General features: G+C 45.9%; 4 non-coding genes and 1 pseudogene across 4 annotated transcripts; 2 read left to right on the top strand and 3 right to left on the bottom strand.

The window, feature by feature from the left end:
• The first annotated feature begins 3,030 nt into the window (after positions 1 to 3,030).
• Positions 3,031 to 3,216, top strand: LOC124361611. Its single transcript, XR_006922362.1, has one exon. It is a non-coding gene; the product is annotated as a U2 spliceosomal RNA (small nuclear RNA).
• Positions 3,217 to 3,652: 436 nt separating this feature from the next.
• Positions 3,653 to 3,771, bottom strand: LOC124361617. Its single transcript, XR_006922363.1, has one exon. It is a non-coding gene; the product is annotated as a 5S ribosomal RNA (ribosomal RNA).
• A 411-nt stretch (positions 3,772 to 4,182) lies between these two features.
• Positions 4,183 to 4,344, bottom strand: LOC124361600. Its single transcript, XR_006922352.1, has one exon. It is a non-coding gene; the product is annotated as a U1 spliceosomal RNA (small nuclear RNA).
• Positions 4,345 to 18,645: 14,301 nt separating this feature from the next.
• On the top strand, positions 18,646 to 18,828 carry LOC124361614 (annotated as a pseudogene).
• A 421-nt stretch (positions 18,829 to 19,249) lies between these two features.
• LOC124361629 lies at positions 19,250 to 19,368 on the bottom strand. The gene has a single exon (XR_006922374.1). It is a non-coding gene; the product is annotated as a 5S ribosomal RNA (ribosomal RNA).
• Between the last annotated feature and the right edge of the window lie 274 nt (positions 19,369 to 19,642).

Consider the following 19,642-nt stretch of genomic DNA (forward strand, 5'->3'; position numbering starts at 1 on the left):
GTCGTTGTCTTTCTGATAGAATAACGGTTTGTCACCCTTGTTCTCTGGCCGGAGGGAATTTATTACGCATCTAATAAAACTGTTTCTCTGAAATAGCGAAAACACACGGTTTTCTAACAAATTTTTTTCTCCAAATTTCCGACTTTTGTTGTTTTTTTTTCCCGAGCGACAAATTGCAAGTAACTTTTTACTCTATGTAATTGTAAAACACGTCTATTTTATCGCTTCTCGGCCTTTTGGCTAAGATCAAAGTGTAGCCCCTTAACTCTAGTCTCCCTGTTGCACCCCCACCACCGCTTCTGGATCCTACGTCCCCTGGAGAAGTCCTCTCCCTCCTCCGCCGGACCTCTGACACCGCTCCTGGCCCTGACGGTATCAGGTATGGAGTATGGCGTCGTCGGGACCCTTCTGGGCATGTTCTTGCCGCAGTATTTAACGTCTGCTTGGCGGCTAGGCGTTTTCCGCCCGCCTGGAAGGTCTCGACGACAGTACTGATCCACAAGAAGGGTCCGGTGGGGGACATTACCAACTGGCGTCCTATAGCCCTGTCAAACACCTGCGGGAAGCTGTTTTGCAGCCTTCTGGCCAACCGCCTCACTGGGTGGGCCTCCGCCAATGGGCTCTTGTCAGGAGCCCAGAAAGGGTTTACCCCCGCGGAGGGCTGCCTAGAGCACAATTTCCTGTTCCAGGAACTCCTCGATGAGGCACGTAGGCGGGGAGGGGAACTTTGCATTGCCTGGCTGGACCTGGCCAATGCATTTGGGAGTGTCCCCCACTCCTCTCTCTTCTCCGCCCTGCGCTCTGCCGGTCTGACCGCCGACCAACTGCGGCTCATCGAGGACCTGTACCGGGGAAGTGTCACATCCATCCGGCACAATGGCGGTGTAACGGCCGAAATCCCCTTCAGTGCGGGTGTGAGGCAGGGCTGTCCTTTGTCCCCCCTCCTTTTTAACTTGGCAATGGAGACGCTGATCCGGCCCCTCGTCGCTATGGAGGGCATCCATGGGGCCGACCTACATGGCACGCGAGTCAGTGTCCTGGCGTACGCGGATGACTTGGCCTTGGTTGCCAAGTCTGAAGAGTCGCTTAGGGCGCTGCTTGAGGCCGTTGTTCCAGCGGCCTCGTGGGTCGGCCTCAGGTTTAAGCCTGAAAAATGTGCCACACTCCATGTGGCGCGGCGCGAGGTGAGGCCGACGGCGTTTGCCATATACGGCTCCCCACTTAGGGTCCTGGGTGAAGGCGAGCCGTACCAACACCTTGGTATACCCACTGGCATGAGGGTTGAGCAAACCCCAGTGGACACCATTTCACGGCTTGAAGGTGAGGCTGCCGCCATCTTTGGGAGTCTGCTTACGCCCTGGCAAAAGCTCCACGCCCTGCGCACGTTCCTGATCCCGCAATTGATCTTCAACCTTAACACCGCGAGGATCAGGAAGACGTGTTTGCGTGGGCTGGACAATATTGTCAAAGCGGGCTGTAAGCGGACTTTGAACCTCCCTGCTAGAGCGAGTGCTGAGGTGGTCGCACTCCCACCCTCCTGGGGGGGAGCTGGCCTTCTGCCATTGGCCGACCTCTCAGACCTCGCTGCTGTTGCCCACGCCTTCCGCCTATTGACCTGCCCAGACCCCAAGGTCGCACACCTAGCTCTTGAAGGCCTCGCTGTGTCGGCCGGTCAGCGGTCTGCTGCTAGAGCAGACCGAGAGTTCCTTGTGGCCTATTTGAATGGGGACTTCGCTGGCAACTCCAACGTAGAGACCACCTTTTCTCTGGCCCGGGCTGCCCGGAATCGCCTCTCCAAGCGGCTCCCCGACCTTCGTTGGGGATGGTGTGGGGAGAGGGATTCATTCCAGCTGACTGTCCCGGGTGAAAGATCCACCTCCATTGTGGACAGGGGCTCCCGGTCCAGGGTGTCATCCTGCCTGCGGTCGGCTATGCAGTTATTTTACCGTTCTGCATTGTCTGCTAAGCCGGACCAAGGTAGGGTGATGAGAGTTGCCGCTGCGTGCCCCACCTCAAATCACTTCCTGTACGAAGGTCGCCACACGAGGTTCGCTGACTGGCGATTCATCCATAGGGCGCGCCTCAATGTTTTACCCTTGAATGGATGCAGGCGCTGGGGTGCTGGGGACCGGCGTTGCCGCCGATGTGGTCGTCATGACGAGACCACGGCCCATGTGCTATGTCACTGTCTTCCTTCCATGGCCGTGGTCACAAAACGTCATGACGCCGTCCTTGGCCTCCTCGCGGCATCCGTTCGACCATCTCCTGGGGTTGAGGTGCGCCAGAACCAGCGAGTGCCTCTCGACCAGCTGCTGCCTGAACGTGTTGTCCCTGACAACTTGGCTCGCCTCCGGCCTGACTTGGTGGTCATCGACCGTGACCATAAGCTAATTAAATTGGTCGATGTCACCATGCCGTACGAGGACGGATGGCAGTCCATTGTCGAGGCACGGGAGAGGAAATACGCCGCATATGATCCCCTCGCCCAGACTCTCCGAGCCGGCGGTTACCGTGTCACCGTGGACGCCTTTGTTGTCGGCTCTCTGGGCGCGTGGGACAAAGCCAATTGGGGGACCCTGGCCCCGACTAGGTGTCTCCCGGCAATATAGTGTGGCCCTCTCCCGTAAGTGTGTCTCCACTGCCATCCGCTGGAGCCGGGACATATACGTGCAGCATGTCACGGGTGTGCGGCAATACAGCCCATAGAGCGGGGGAGCCGTCCATGGCCCTTAGTTTTTTAAATAGTTTTTAAATATTTTAACTTTTTAACTCGCATGTCTTTTTTAAACTTCACTTGCATGTGACGTAGTTTTTAGTATTTTAACCTTAGTTGTAGTATTGTTACAGAGGCCTTTTCAAAGTTTATATTATCGTTATTGTTTTAAAATTATATATTGTTATTTATTAATTTATTATTATTGTTATTAAATGTAAGTATATGACGTTATTTAGTTTGTAAGCAACTTGCATGTTGCACTCTGGCTGTATTGACATTTGAAAATTAAACAATTGAATTAGATGATGGAAAAAAGAATTGCCGAAAAAATGAAAGGCCCAAAATATCTGTTCTTATCAGCTTAACATCTGATACGTCCCTCATCGAGGGACCAGTTTGTTAAACTGATTTTTGGAAAATGACGGAGTGCTAGGAGCTTGCTCCACCTCTGTCACGGGTTGACCCGGCATTGCAGTACCGCCGGGACCGGCCCACCACCAGATAAATACACACGATAAACTAATTCTTCATCATGCACATAACTTATAAAACAGTGTATATACAGTTATCCCCACTTCAAAGTTTTATGGTTGTATAAAAACAAAATAGCCTAGTTCCATGTTTATTCTTATAACGCGTGAAGAAAATAATATAAATTAAAATATATTGTACACACTGTTGCCACTATTACACAACAATTTTGATGGTGTTTACTGGTTGGTATTAAAATAAAAAAAAAAAATTTATTAATTTACAATATTTTCTTATTTCCGCGTATTGATAGTTTGTTTTTTTTTTCAATAAAAGTGTATTTATTTGCCAAAAAATTGTAGGGCTCAAAATAACGATAATAATCGTTCAAAAGTACAAGAATGTAGAATTTTAATGTAAAAATACAATTATTGAATTTTAGAAAAGAAAAAAATTACAAAAAAATGCCAACAGCACGTGGTGTTCCCAAGCGGTCACCCATCCAAGTACTAACCACGCCCGACGTTGCTTGACTTCGGTGATCGGACGAGAACCGGTATATTCAACGTGGTATGGCCGTTGGCGAGAGACTAACTGATCTAGACGATCCATAGGTTACTTAAGCGTTCAGTAGTGAACAAGAACCATTATTGGTGGTACATATTGACACGAAAACAAGTGTTTATATTTGAATCACAGTAATTAATTGTCGGAATACACACATTTAATTGATTATTCCTAATTTATTTATGTATACATTTTATTATTCTAGGTTGTCAATATTATAATATTGCACGTATAGACTTTGGTGGGAAAGCTGACTTATTTAATTTTATTTATTATAGAGACAACTTTAAAATGTCCTTGTGAAATTATTTTAAAACCGTAAGATATATATATATATATATATATATATATATATATATATATATATATATATATTTTTCTTCTTCATCTTCTTATTTTGTTTTCTCGACAAGGCATTAGTGGATAATTAGGGACGGCGCGAACGCAGTCCCCGCTACCAAAAATTACGCGCCCGAGATACCCACATTTGGGGCATTCGCAGGAGTCAGCCCGACCGTAGTGCAATGGAAAGGCCCCATCCTGGGGGAACCGCCTTCGTGATCACGGTAACCCCTACGCCAGGTAAGTATGAATGTACTTGCCCAGACACTTGGTACCGACCAAAACGACAGTTTTATCTGCCACCGAGAGGCAAACGGCAAGAGTTGGTTTCTATGGTAATTTTGCCAAGGTATCCGTTAAAATGCACACATTTCATGTTCCAAACAGTATTATCGGTGTTTAAAAACAACATTTTTACATATTAGCTCGTAAATTATCAGTTTTTACTGGTTTTAAACGCCACGGTGCGGCATACACTGTCGCGCCGGTGGCACCGCCACATTACGGTGTAGATTTCTGAAATTTACGTTCTCAGCCACAAGGCCGAGATGCGAAATGTCTCTGAGTAGATTTCTGAAATTTACGTTCTCATCTACGAGGCCGAGATGCGAAAAGTCTCTGAGTAGAATGCTGAAATTTACGTTCTCAGTCAAAAGGCCGAGATGCGAATATTCCGTACGTAGCTTTATGAAATTTACGTTCTCAGTCAAAAGGCCGAGATGCGAATATTCCGTACGTAGCTTTATGAAATTTACGTTCTCATTCAAAAGACCGAGATGCGAAAAATCCGTACGTAGCTTTCTGAAATTTACGTTCTCAGCCACAAGGCCGAAATGCGAAAAATCTCTGAGTAGAATGCTGAAATTTACGTTCTCAGTCAAAAGGCCGAGATGCGAAATATTCCGTACGTAGCTTTCTGAAATTTACGTTCTCAGCCAAAAGGCCGAGATGCGAAAAATCCGTACGTAGCTTTCTGAAATCTACGTTCTCAGCCACAAGGCCGAAATGCGAAAAATCTCTGAGTAGAATGCTGAAATTTACGTTCTCAGTCAAAAGGCCGAGATGCGAATAATCCGTAAGTAGCTTTTTGAAATATACTTTCTCAGACACAAGGCCGAGATGCGAAAAGTCTCTGAGTAGATTGCTGAAATCTACGTTCTCAGCCACAAGAAAGAGATGCGAAAAGTCTCTGAGTAGATTTCTGAAATTCACTTTTTCAGTCACAAGGCCGAGATGCGAAAAGTCTCTGAGTAGATTTCTGAAATTTACGTTCTCAGCCACAAGGCCGAAATGCGAAAAGTCTCTGAGTAGATTTCTGAAATTTACGTTCTCAGGCACAAGGCCGAGATGCGAAAGATCCGTACGTAGCTTTCTGAAATTTACGTTCTCAGCCACGAGGCCGAGATGCGAAAAGTCTTTGAGTAGATTACTGAAATTTACGTTCTCAGTCAGAAAGCCGAGTAGCGAAAAGTCTCTGAGTAGATTGCTGAAATTTACGTTCTCAGTCAAAAGGCCGAGATGCGAAAAATCTCTGAGTAGAATGCTGAAATTTACGTTCTCAGTCAAAAGGCCGAGATGAGAATATTCCGTACGTAGCTTTCTGAAATTTACGGTCTCAGCTACAAGGCCGAGATGCGAAAAATCCGTACGTAGCTTTCTGAAATCTACGTTCTCAGCTACAAGGCCGAGATGCGAAAAGTCTTTGAGTAGATTACTGAAATTTACGTTCTCAGTCAGAAAGCCGAGATGCGAAAAGTCTCTAAATAGATTTCTGAAATTTACGTTCTCAGTCAAAAGGCCGAGATGCGAAAAATCCGTACGTAGCTTTCTGAAATCTACGTTCTCAGCCACAAGAAAGAGATGCGAAAAGTCTCTGAGTAGATTTCTGAAATTTACGTTCTCAGCCACAAGGCCGAGATGCGAAAGATCCGTACGTAGCTTTCTGAAATTTACGTTCTCATCTACGAGGCCGAGATGCGAAAAGTCTCTGAGTAGATTGCTGAAATTTACGTTCTCATTCAGAAAGCCGAGATGCGAAAAGTCTCTGAGTAGATTGCTGAAATTTACGTTCTCAGTCAAAAGACCGAGATGCGAAAAATCCGTACGTAGCTTTCTGAAATTTACGTTCTCAGCCACAAGGCCGAAATGCGAAAAATCTCTGAGTAGAATGCTGAAATTTACGTTCTCAGTCAAAAGGCCGAGATGCGAATATTCCGTACGTAGCTTTCTGAAATATACGTTCTCAGACACAAGGCCGAGATGCGAAAAGTCTCTGAGTAGATTGCTGAAATCTACGTTCTCAGCCACAAGGCCGAGATGCGAAAAGTCTCTGAGTAGATTTCTGAAATTTACGTTCTCAGCCACAAGGCCGAGATGCGAAAAGTCTCTGAGTAGATTTCTGAAATTTACGTTCTCAGCCACAAGGCCGAGATGCGAAAAGTCTCTGAGTAGATTTCTGAAATTTACGTTCTCAGTCACAAGGCCGAGATGCGAAAGATCCGTACGTAGCTTTCTGAAATTTACGTTCTCAGCCACGAGGCCGAGATGCGAAAAGTCTCTGAGTAGATTGCTGAAATTTACGTTCTCAGTCAGAAAGCCGAGATGCGAAAAGTCTCTGAGTAGCTTTCTGAAATTTACGTTCTCAGTCAAAAGGCCGAGATGCGACAAATCTCTGAGTAGAATGCTGAAATTTACGTTCTCAGTCAAAAGGCCGAGATGCGAATATTCCGTACGTAGCTTTCTGAAATTTACGTTCTCAGTCAAAAGGCCGAGATGCGAAAAATCCGTACGTAGCTTTCTGAAATCTACGTTCTCAGCTACAAGGCCGAGATGCGAAAAGTCTCTGAGTAGATTTCTGAAATTTACGTTCTCAGTCAGAAAGCCGAGATGCGAAAAGTCTCTACGTAGATTTCTGAAATTTACGTTCTCAGTCAAAAGGCCGAGATGCGAAAAATCCGTACGTAGCTTTCTGAAATCTACGTTCTCAGCCACAAGCCGAGATGCGAAAAGTCTCTGAGTAGATTTCTGAAATTTACGTTCTCAGCCACAAGGCCGAGATGCGAAAGATCCGTACGTAGCTTTCTGAAATTTACGTTCTCAGCCTACAAGGCCGAGATGCGAAAAGTCTCTGAGTAGATTGCTGAAATTTACGTTCTCATTCAGAAAGGCCGAGATGCGAAAAGTCTCTGAGTAGATTGCTGAAATTTACGTTCTCAGTCAAAAGACCGAGATGCGAAAAATCCGTACGTAGCTTTCTGAAATTTACGTTCTCAGCCACAAGGCCGAAATGCGAAAAATCTCTGAGTAGAATGCTGAAATTTACGTTCTCAGTCAAAAGGCCGAGATGCGAATATTCCGTACGTAGCTTTATGAAATTTACGTTCTCATTCAAAAGGCCGAGATGCGAAATATTCCGTACGTAGCTTTCTGAAATTTACGGTCTCAGTCAAAAGGCCGAGATGCGAAAAATCCGTACGTAGCTTTCTGAAATCTACGTTCTCAGCTACAAGGCCGAGATGCGAAAAGTCTCTGAGTAGATTGCTGAAATTTACGTTCTCAGCCAAAATGCCGAGATGCGAAAGATCCGTACGTAGCTTTCTGAAATCTACGTTCTCAGCCACAAGGCCGAGATGCGAAAAATCTCTGAGTAGATTTTCTGAAATTTACGTTCTCAGTCAAAAGGCCGAGATGCGAAAAATCCGTACGTAGCTTTCTGAAATTTACGTTCTCAGCTACAAGGCCGAGATGCGAAAAGTCTCTGAGTAGATTGCTGAAATTTACGTTCTCAGTCAAAAGGCCGAGATGCGAAAAGTCTCTGAGTAGATTTCTGAAATTTACGTTCTCAGCCACAAGGCCGAGATGCGAAAAGTCTCTGAGTAGATTTCTGAAATTTACGTTCTCAGCCACAAGGCCGAGATGCGAAAAGTCTCTGACGTAGATTCTGAAATTTACGTTCTCAGTCAAAAGGCCGAGATGCGAAAGATCCGTACGTAGCTTTCTGAAATTTACGTTCTCAGCCACAAGGCCGAGATGCGAAAAGTCTCTGAGTAGATTGCTGAAATTTACGTTCTCAGTCAAAAGGCCGAGATGCGAAAAATTCGTACGTAGCTTTCTGAAATTTACGTTATCAGCCACAAGGCCGAGATGCGAAAAATCTCTGAGTAGAATGCTGAAATTTACGTTCTCAGTCAAAAGGCCGAGATGCGAAATATACCGTACGTAGCTTTATGAAATTTACGTTCTCATTCAAAAGGCCGAGATGCGAATATTCCGTACGTAGCTTTCTGAAATTTACGGTCTCAGTCAAAAGGCCGAGATGCGAAAAATCCGTACGTAGCTTTCTGAAATCTACGTTCTCAGCTACAAGGCCGAGATGCGAAAAGTCTCTGAGTAGATTTCTGAAATTTACGTTCTCAGCTACAAGGCCGAGATGCGAAAGATCCGTACGTAGCTTTCTGAAATTTACTTTCTCAGCCACGAGGCCGAGATGCGAAAAATCCGTACGTAGAACGCTGAAATTTACGTTCTCAGTCAAAAGGCCGAGATGCGAATAATCCGTAAGTAGCTTTCTGAAATATACTTTCTCAGACACAAGGCCGAGATGCGAAAAGTCTCTGAGTAGATTGCTGAAATCTACGTTCTCAGCCACAAGAAAGAGATGCGAAAAGTCTCTGAGTAGATTTCTGAAATTCACTTTTTCAGGCACAAGGCCGAGATGCGAAAAGTCTCTGAGTAGATTTCTGAAATTTACGTTCTCAGCCACAAGGCCGAGATGCGAAAAGTCTCTGAGTAGATTTCTGAAATTTACGTTATCAGCCACAAGGCCGAGATGCGAAAGATCCGTACGTAGCTTTCTGAAATTTACGTTCTCAGTCAAAAGGCCGAGATGCGAAAAATCCGTACGTAGCTTTCTGAAATCTACGTTCTCAGCCACAAGAAAGAGATGCGAAAAGTCTCTGAGTAGCTTTCTGAAATTTACGTTCTCAGTCAAAAGAGGCCGAGATGCGAAAAATCCGTACGTAGCTTTCTGAAATCTACGTTCTCAGCTACAAGGCCGAGATGCGAAAAGTCTTTGAGTAGATTACTGAAATTTACGTTCTCAGTCAGAAAGCCGAGATGCGAAAAAGTCTCTGAGTAGATTGCTGAAATTTACGTTCTCAGTCAAAAGGCCGAGATGCGAATATTCCGTACGTAGCTTTCTGAATTTTACGTTCTCAGTCAAAAGGCCGAGATGCGAAAAATCCGTACGTAGCTTTCTGAAATCTACGTTCTCAGCCACAAGAAAGAGATGCGAAAAGTCTCTGAGTAGATTTCTGAAATTTACGTTCTCAGCCACAAGGCCGAGATGCGAAAGATCCGTACGTAGCTTTCTGAAATTTACGTTCTCATCTACGAGGCCGAGATGCGAAAAGTCTCTGAGTAGATTGCTGAAATTTACGTTCTCATTCAGAAAGCCGAGATGCGAAAAGTCTCTGAGTAGATTGCTGAAATTTACGTTCTCAGTCAAAAGACCGAGATGCGAAAAATCCGTACGTAGCTTTTTGAAATTTACGTTCTCAGCCACAAGGCCGAAATGCGAAAAATCTCTGAGTAGAATGCTGAAATTTACGTTCTCAGTCAAAAGGCCGAGATGCGAATATTCCGTACGTAGCTTTATGAAATTTACGTTCTCATTCAAAAGGCCGAGATGCAAATATTCCGTACGTAGCTTTCTGAAATATACGGTCTCAGTCAAAAGGCCGAGATGCGAAAAATCCGTACGTAGCTTTCTGAAATCTACGTTCTCAGCTACAAGGCCGAGATGCGAAAAGTCTCTGAGTAGATTTCTGAAATTTACGTTCTCAGCCAAAATGCCGAGATGCGAAAGATCCGTACATAGCTTTCTGAAATCTACATTCTCAGCTACAAGGCCGAGATGCGAAAAGTCTCTGAGTAGATTTCTGAAATTTACGTTCTCAGTCAAAAGGCCGAGATGCGAATATTCCGTACGTAGCTTTCTGAAATTTACGTTCTCAGTCAAAAAGCCGAGATGCGAAAAATCCGTACGTAGCTTTCTGAAATCTACGTTCTCAGCCACAAGAAAGAGATGCGAAAAGTCTCTGAGTAGATTTCTGAAATTTACGTTCTCAGCCACAAGGCCGAGATGCGAAAAGTCTCTGAGTAGATTTCTGAAATTTACGTTCTCAGCCACAAGGCCGAGATGCGAAAGATCCGTACGTAGCATTCTGAAATTTACGTTCTCAGCCACGAGGACGAGATGCAAAAAGTCTCTGAGTAGATTGCTGAAATTTATGTTCTGAGTCAGAAAGCCGAGATGCGAAAAGTCTCTAAATAGATTTCTGAAATTTACGTTCTCAGCCACAAGGCCGAGATGCGAATATTCCGTACGTAGCTTTATGAAATTTACGTTCTCAGTCAAAAGGCCGAGATGCGAATATTCCGTACGTAGCTTTATGAAATTTACGTTCTCATTCAAAAGGCCGAGATGCGAATATTCCGTACGTAGCTTTCTGAAATTTACGGTCTCAGTCAAAAGGCCGAGATGCGAAAAATCCGTACGTAGCTTTCTGAAATCTACGTTCTCAGCTACAAGGCCGAGATGCGAAAAGTCTCTGAGTAGATTGCTAAAATTTACGTTCTCAGCCAAAATGCCGAGATGCGAAAGATCCGTACGTAGCTTTCTGAAATCTACGTTCTCAGCCACAAGGCCGAGATGCGAAAAAGTCTCTGAGTAGATTTCTGAAATTTACGTTCTCAGTCCACAAGGCCGAGATGCGAAAAGTCTCTGAGTAGATTTCTGAAATTTACGTTCTCATCTACGAGGCCGAGATGCGAAAAGTCTCTGAGTAAATTGCTGAAATTTACGTTCTCAGTCAGAAAGCCGAGATGCGAAAAATCCGTACGTAGCTTTCTGAAATTTACGTTCTCAGCCACAAGGCCGAGATGCGAAAAATCTCTGAGTAGATTGCTGAAATTTACGTTCTCAGTCAAAAGGCCGAGATGCAAATATTCCGTACGTATGAAATTTACGTTATCAGTCAACAAGGCCGAGATGCGAAATATTCCGTACGTAGCTTTCTGAAATTTACGTTCTCATTCAAAAGGCCGAGATGCGAATATTCCGTACGTAGCTTTCTGAAATTTTACGTTCTCAGTCAAAAGGCCGAGATGCGAAAAATCCGTACGTAGCTTTCTGAAATCTACGTTCTCAGCTACAAGGCCGAGATGCGAAAAGTCTCTGAGTAGATTGCTGAAATTTACGTTCTCAGCCAAAATGCCGAGATGCGAAAGATCCGTACGTAGCTTTCTGAAATCTACGTTCTCAGCCACAAGGCCGAGATGCGAAAAGTCTCTGAGTAGATTTCTGAAATTTACGTTCTCAGTCAAAAAGCCGAGATGCGAAAAATCCGTACGTAGCTTTCAAAAATTTACGTTCTCAGCTACAAGGCCGAGATGCGAAAGATCCGTACGTAGCTTTCTGAAAAAAAGGTTCTCAGCCACGAGGCCGAGATGCGAAAAGTCTCTGAGTAGATTGCTGAAATCTACGTTCTCAGCCACAAGGCCGAGATGCGAAAAGTCTCTGAGTAGATTTCTGAAATTTACTTTTTCAGGCACAAGGCCGAGATGCGACGAGTCTCTGAGTAGATTTCTGAAATTCACTTTTTCAGGCACGAAGCCGAGATGCGAAAAGTCTCTGAGTAGATTGCTGAAATTTACGTTCTCAGTCAAAAAGACCGAGATGCGAAAATCCGTACGTAGCTTTCTGAAATTTACGTTCTCAGCCACAAGGCCGAAATGCGAAAAATCTCTGAGTAGAATGCTGAAATTTACGTTCTCAGTCAAAAGGCCGAGATGCGAATATTCCGTACGTAGCTTTATGAAATTTACGTTCTCATTCAAAAGGCCGAGATGCGAATATTCCGTACGTAGCTTTCTGAAATTTACGGTCTCAGTCAAAAGGCCGAGATGCGAAAAATCCGTACGTAGCTTTCTGAAATCTACGTTCTCAGCTACAAGGCCGAGATGCGAAAAGTCTCTGAGTAGATTTCTGAAATTTACGTTCTCAGCCAAAATGCCGAGATGCGAAAGATCCGTACGTAGCTTTCTGAAATCTACGTTCTCAGCCACAAGGCCGAGATGCGAAAAGTCTCTGAGTAGATTTCTGAAATTTACGTTCTCAGTCAAAAGGCCGAGATGCGAAAAATCCGTACGTAGCTTTCTGAAATTTACGTTCTCAGTCAAAAAGCCGAGATGCGAAAGATCCGTACGTAGCTTTCTGAAATCTACGTTCTCAGCCACAAGAAAAAGATGCGAAAAGTCTCTGAGTAGATTTCTGAAATTTACGTTCTCAGCCACAAGGCCGAGATGCGAAAAGTCTCTGAGTAGATTTCTGAAATTTACGTTCTCAGCCACAAGGCCGAGATGCGAAAGATCCGTACGTAGCATTCTGAAATTTACGTTCTCAGCCACGAGGACGAGATGCAAAAAGTCTCTGAGTAGATTGCTGAAATTTATGTTCTGAGTCAGAAAGCCGAGATGCGAAAAGTCTCTAAATAGATTTCTGAAATTTACGTTCTCAGCCACAAGGCCGAGATGCGAATATTCCGTACGTAGCTTTTATGAAATTTACGTTATCAGTCAAAAGGCCGAGATGCGAATATTCCGTACGTAGCTTTATGAAATTTACGTTCTCATTCAAAAGGCCGAGATGCGAATATTCCGTACGTAGCTTTCTGAAATTTACGTTCTCAGTCAAAAGGCCGAGATGCGAAAATCCGTACGTAGCTTTCTGAAATTTACGTTCTCAGCCACAAGGCCGAAATGCGAAAAATCTCTGAGTAGAATGCTGAAATTTACGTTTTCAGTCAAAAGACCGAGATGCGAAAAATTTCGTACCTAGCTTTCTGAAATTTACGTTATCAGCCACAAGGCCGAGATGCAAAAAGTCTCTGAGTAGATTTCTGAAATTTACGTTCTCTGTCAAAAAGCCGTGATGCGAAAAATCCGTACGTAGCTTTCAAAAATTTACGTTCTCAGTCAAAAGGCCGAGATGCGAATATACCGTACGTAGCTTTATGAAATTTACGTTCTCATTCAAAAGGCCGAGATGCGAATATTCCGTACGTAGCTTTCTGAAATTTACGGTCTCAGTCAAAAGCCGAGATGCGAAAAATCCGTACGTAGCTTTCTGAAATCTACGTTCTCAGCCACAAGGCCGAGATGCAAAAAGTCTCTGAGTAGATTTCTGAAATTTACGTTCTCAGTCAAAAAGCCGAGATGCGAAAAATCCGTACGTAGCTTTCTGAAATCTACGTTCTCAGCCACAAGGCCGAGATGCAAAAAGTCTCTGAGTAGATTTCTGAAATTTACGTTCTCAGTCAAAAAGCCGTGATGCGAAAAATCCGTACGTAGCTTTCAAAAATTTACGTTCTCAGCTACAAGGCCGAGATGCGAAAGATCCGTACGTAGCTTTCTGAAAAAAGGTTCTTAGCCACGAGGCCGAGATTCAAAAAGTCTCTGAGTAGATTGCTGAAATCTACGTTCTCAGCCACAAGGCCGAGATGCGAAAAGTCTCTGAGTAGATTTCTGAAATTCACTTTTTCAGGCACAAGGCCGAGATGCGACGAGTCTCTGAGTAGATTTCTGAAATTCACTTTTTCAGGCACCAGGCCCGAGATGCGAAGAGTCTCTGAGTAGAATGCTGAAATTTACGTTTTCAGCCAAAATGCCAAAATGCAAAAGATCCGTACGTAGCTTTCTGAAATTTACGTTCTCAGCCACAAGGCCGAAATGCGAAAAATCTCTGAGTAGAATGCTGAAATTTACGTTTTCAGTCAAAAGACCGAGATGCGAAAAATTCGTACGTAGCTTTCTGAAATTTACGTTATCAGCCACAAGGCCGAAATGCGAAAAATCTCTGAGTAGATTGCTAAAATTTACGTTCTCAGCCAAAATGCCAAAATGCAAAAGATCCGTACGTAGCTTTCTGAAATCTACGTTCTCAGCCACAAGGCCGAGATGCAAAAAGTCTCTGAGTAGATTTCTGAAATTTACGTTCTCTGTCAAAAAGCCGTGATGCGAAAAATCCGTACGTAGCTTTCAAAAATTTACGTTCTCAGTCAAAAGGCCGAGATGCGAATATACCGTACGTAGTTTTATGAAATTTACGTTCTCATTCAAAAGGCCGAGATGCGAATATTCCGTACGTAGCTTTCTGAAATTTACGGTCTCAGTCAAAAGGCCGAGATGCGAAAAATCCGTACGTAGCTTTCTGAAATCTACGTTCTCAGCTACAAGGCCGAGATGCGAAAAGTCTCTGAGTAGATTTCTGAAATTTACGTTCTCAGCTACAAGGCCGAGATGCGAAAGATCCGTACGTAGCTTTCTGAAATTTACTTTCTCAGCCACGAGGCCAAAATGCGAAAAATCCGTACGTAGAATGCTGAAATTTACGTTTTCAGTCAAAAGGCCGAGATGCGAATAATCCGTAAGTAGCTTTCTGAAATATACTTTCTCAGACACAAGGCCGAGATGCGAAATGTCTCTGAGTAGATTGCTGAAATCTACGTTCTCAGCCACAAGAAAGAGATGCGAAAAGTCTCTGAGTAGATTTCTGAAATTCACTTTTTCAGGCACAAGGCCGAGATGCGAAAAGTCTCTGAGTAGATTTCTGAAATTTACGTTATCAGCCACAAGGCCGAGATGCGAAAGATCCGTACGTAGCTTTCTGAAATTTACGTTCTCAGTCAAAAGGCCGAGATGCGAAAAATCCGTACGTAGCTTTCCGAAATCTACGTTCTCAGCCACAAGAAAGAGATGCGAAAAGTCTCTGAGTAGATTTCTGAAATTTACGTTCTCAGCCACAAGGCCGAGATGCGAAAGATCCGTACGTAGCTTTCTGAAATTTACGTTCTCAGCCACAAGGCCGAAATGCGAAAAATCTCTGAGTAGAATGCTGAAATTTACGTTCTCAGTCGAAAGGCCGAGATGCGAATATTCCGTACGTAGCTTTCTGAAATTTACGTTCTCAGTCAAAAGGCCGAGATGCGAATAATCCGTAAGTAGCTTTCTGAAATCTACGTTCTCAGCCACAAGAAAGAGATGCGAAAAGTCTCTGAGTAGATTTCTGAAATTTACGTTCTCAGCCACAAGGCCGAGATGCGAAAGATCCGTACGTAGCTTTCTGAAATTTACGTTCTCATCTACGAGGCCGAGATGCGAAAAGTCTCTGAGTAGATTGTTGAAATTTACGTTCTCAGGCACAAGGCCGAGATGCGAAGAGTCTCTGAGTAGATTGCTGAAATTTACGTTCTCAGTCAAAAGACCGAGATGCGAAAAATCCGTACGTAGCTTTCTGAAATTTACGTTCTCAGCCACAAGGCCGAAATGCGAAAAATCTCTGAGTAGAATGCTGAAATTTACGTTCTCAGTCAAAAGGCCGAGATGCGAATATACCGTACGTAGGACATCTCCTTTGTATGCTGTGACGTGGAGTTTTCCTGCCGGCAACACCGCTACGCGTTGAAGCAGGCCAAGGCCCATTTTGCTGAAGAACATCCGGGAGCCGATTTTCTTCTTCCTTAGGAGGAGCTTGGCTTGAGTGCGTCCTCCTACAACACTCTTTAGGAGAGGATTATCGGCGTTGCCACTCCCATCCGGCCTAGGACTCCGCCTACTGCCTCCCCTTCCACCTCGGGATCCTCGTCGCCGCTGCTCACCCCCCCGCCTCCCTCATCCGTGCACGCACTGCGGCCGCCATTGCGCGCAATGCTCACCGCCGCCGACTTAGGGAACGGAACTTGACTCCTCCTCGCGAGCCGCTGCCTGCCCAAATTCCGTCACCCGTGCTGTCCACAGCGTCACCGCCCACCCAACTACCTCGACAAGCCCGTGGAACTTCACCTCCAGTCCCGCCTGCGTCTCCAGCCACCATCATCGGCTCGCCGGCCGCGTCTACTGCTGGGCCTCCCTCTCCACCTCCGCCACCGCCGGGCCCACCATCATCTGCTGGCTCCACCCCTCCTGGCTCGCCGGCCTCCTCATTGGCCGACCATCCTGCCTTCGAGCTCTTGGCATGGCAGCGTGAGTGGGTGGCTATATTCAATCCGGAGATGGCATGGGACAAGTTGTGACGTCGGCATCTGCGCGGCTAGGGCAAGATCGACGGGGAGATCACCGGGATGCTCAACCACCTCGGACCAATCGACCACCTCGGACTACTGGACGCCATGATGCCCGGGAAGCCACACGCCTTCAGAGACTGTATCGGCGGGCTCCAAGACGGGCGGTCCGCGAGGTCCTGAAGGTGGCCTCGCCATTTTTCAGTATCCCCGGTGCAGCCATCGAGGACCACTTCAGGGACTGCTACTCTCCCAGGGAGGGGAGCGTGGGGACTCCGCCCCCTAACTCCAGTCTCCCTGCTGCACCCCCACCACCGCTCGTGGAGGCCACGTTCCCTGGGGAGGTCATCTCCCTCCTCCGCCGGACCTCTAACACCGCTCCTGGTCCAGACGGGATCAGATATGGAGTATGGCGTCGTCGGGACCCTTCCGGGCATGTTCTTGCCGCAGTCTTCAACGTCTTTTGGCGGCTAAGCGGTTTCCGCCCGCCTGGAAGGTCACGACGACTGTACTGATCCAGAAGGGTCCGGTGGGGGATATCACCAATTGGGGGATAGCCCTGTCCAACACCTGCGGGAAGCTGTTTTGCAGCCTTCTGGCCAGTCGCCTCACTGGGTGGGCCGTAGAAGTGTGCCACACTCCATGTGGCGCGGCGTGAGGTGAGGCCGACAGCGTTTGCCATTTACAGCTCCCCACTTAGGGTCCTGGGTGAAGGCAAGTCATACCAACATCTTGGGGTGCCCACTAGCATGAGAGTTGATCAAACTCCTGTGGACACCATTACAAGGCTCGAAGGTGAGGCTGCCGCCATCTTTGGGAGTCTGCTTGCGCCCTGGCAAAAGCTCCACGCCCTGCGCACGTTCCTGATCCCGCAATTGATCTTTAACCTTAATACCGCGAGGATCAGGAAGACGTGCTTGCGTGGGCTGGACAACATTGTCAAAGCGGGCTGCAAGCGGACTTTAAACCTCCCTGCTAGAGCGAGTGCTGAGTTTGGCGCACTCCCACCCTCCTGGGGGGGAGCTGGCCTTCTGCCATTGGCCGACCTATCAGACCTTGCCGCTGTAGCCCACGCCTTCCGCCTACTGAACTGCCCAGACCCTTAAGTCGCACACCTTGCTCTTCAAGGTCTCGCTGTGTCGGCTGGTCAGCGGTCTGCTGTCAGAGCAGACAAAGAGTACCTTGTGGCATATTTGAATGGGGATTTCGCTGGCAACTCCAATGTAGCGACCACCTTTTTTCTGGCCCGGGCTTCCCGGAATCGCCTCTCCAAGCGGCTCCCAGACCTCCGTTTGGTATGGTGCGGGGAGAGGGATTCCTTCCAGCTGACTGTCCCGGGTGAAAGATCCTACTCCATTATGGACAGGGGCTCCCGGTCCAGGGTGTCATCCTGCCTGCGGTCGGCTATGCAGTTATCTTATCGGTCTGCATTGTCTGCTAAGCCGGACCAAGGTAGGGTGATGAGAGTTGCAGCTGCGTGCCCCACTTCGAATCACTTCTTGTATGAAGGTCGCCACACGAGGTTCGCTGACTGGCGATTCGTACATAGGGCGCGCCTCAACGTTCTACCCCTGAATGGATGCAGGCGCTGGGGTGCTGGGGACCGGCGCTGCCGCCGATGTGGTCGTCATGACGAGACCACGGCCCATGTGCTTTGTCACTGTCTCCCAACCATGGCCGTGGTCACGAAACGTCATGACGCCGTCATTGGCCTCCTCGCGGCATCTATCCGACCATCACCTGGGGTTGAGGTGCGCCAGAACCAGCGGGTACCTCTCGACCAGCTGCTGCCTGAACGTGTTGTCCCAGACAACTTGGCTCGCCCCCGGCCTGACTTGGTGGTCATCGACCGTGACCGTTAATTAATTTGGTTGATGTCACTATGCCAAACGAGGACGGATGGCAGTCCATTGTCGAGGCACGGGTGAGGAAATATGCCGCATATGATCCCCACGTCCAGACTCTCCGAGCCGGATGGATGCCTTTGTAGTCGGCTCTCTGGGCGCGTGGGACAAAGCCAATTGGGGGACCCTGGCCCGACTAGGTGTTTCCCGGCAATATGGTGTGGCCCTCTCCCGTAAGTGTGTCTCCACTGCCATCCGCTGGAGCCGGGACATATACGTGCAGCATGTTACGGGTGTGCGACAATATAGCCCAAATCGCATGTATTTTTTATCTACACTTGCATGTGACGTAGTTTTTAGTATTTTAACTGTTTTAACTGTAGTTTCTAGTATTGTTAACAGAGGCCTTTCAAAGTTTATATTATCGTTATTGTTTAAATTATATATTGTTATTTATTAATTTATTGTTATTGTTATAATCGGTAATTCTTAAGACGTTAATTAGTTTGTAAGCAACTTGCATGTTGCATCCCATTCATGTAATAATTGGACATTAAAATAAAATGACTTAGATGATGACAAAAGAATAGCCGAAAAAATGAAAGGCCCAAAATATCTGTTCTTATCAGCTTAACATCCGATACGTCCCTCATCGAGGGACCAGTTTGTTAAAATGATTTTTGGAAAATGACGGAGTGCTAGGAGCTTGTTCCACCTCTGTCACGGGTTGACCCGGCATTGTAGTACCGCCGGGACCGGCCCACCACCAAATAAATACACACAATAAACTAATTCTTCATCATGCACATAACTTATAAAACAGTGTATATACAGTTATTCCCACGTCAAAGTTTTATGGTTGTATAAAAACAAAATAGTTCCATGTTTATTCTTATAACGCGTGAAGAAAATAATATAAATTAAAATATATTGTACACACTGTTGCCACTATTACACAACAATTTTGATGGTGTTTACTGGTTGGTATTAAAATAAAAAAAATTATTAATTTACAATATATTCTTAACCGCGTATTGATAGTTTGTTTTTTCATTAAAAGTGTATTTATTTGCCAAAAAATTGTAGGGCTCAAAATAACGATAATAATCGTTCAAAAGTACAAGAATGTAGAATTTTAATGTAAAAATACAATTATTGAATTTTAGAAAAGAAAAAAAATTACAAAAAAATGCCAACAGCACGTGGTGTTCCCAAGCGGTCACCCATCCAAGTACTAACCACGCCCGACGTTGCTTGACTTCGGTGATCGGACGAGAACCGGTATATTCAACGTGGTATGGCCGTTGGCGAGAGACTAACTGATCTAGACGATCCATAGGTTACTTAAGCGTTCAGTAGTGAACAAGAACCATTATTGGTGGTACATATTGACACGAAAACAAGTGTTTAAATTTGAATCACAGTTTTCATTGTCGGAATACACACATTTAAGGGTGCGCTCTACCACAGGCCAGAAATCGCAGTACGATGTTTCAAAAATCCGCTTGGAGCGCTGGCAAAATCGGTTGTAGGGAGGGCAATGAGTAGTTGCTGTGGAAGGGATCGGAACTTACCGAGCGCCT

Source organism: Homalodisca vitripennis, chromosome 4, assembly GCF_021130785.1.
Source record: "Homalodisca vitripennis isolate AUS2020 chromosome 4, UT_GWSS_2.1, whole genome shotgun sequence".
Taxonomy (NCBI): Eukaryota; Metazoa; Arthropoda; class Insecta; order Hemiptera; family Cicadellidae; genus Homalodisca; species Homalodisca vitripennis.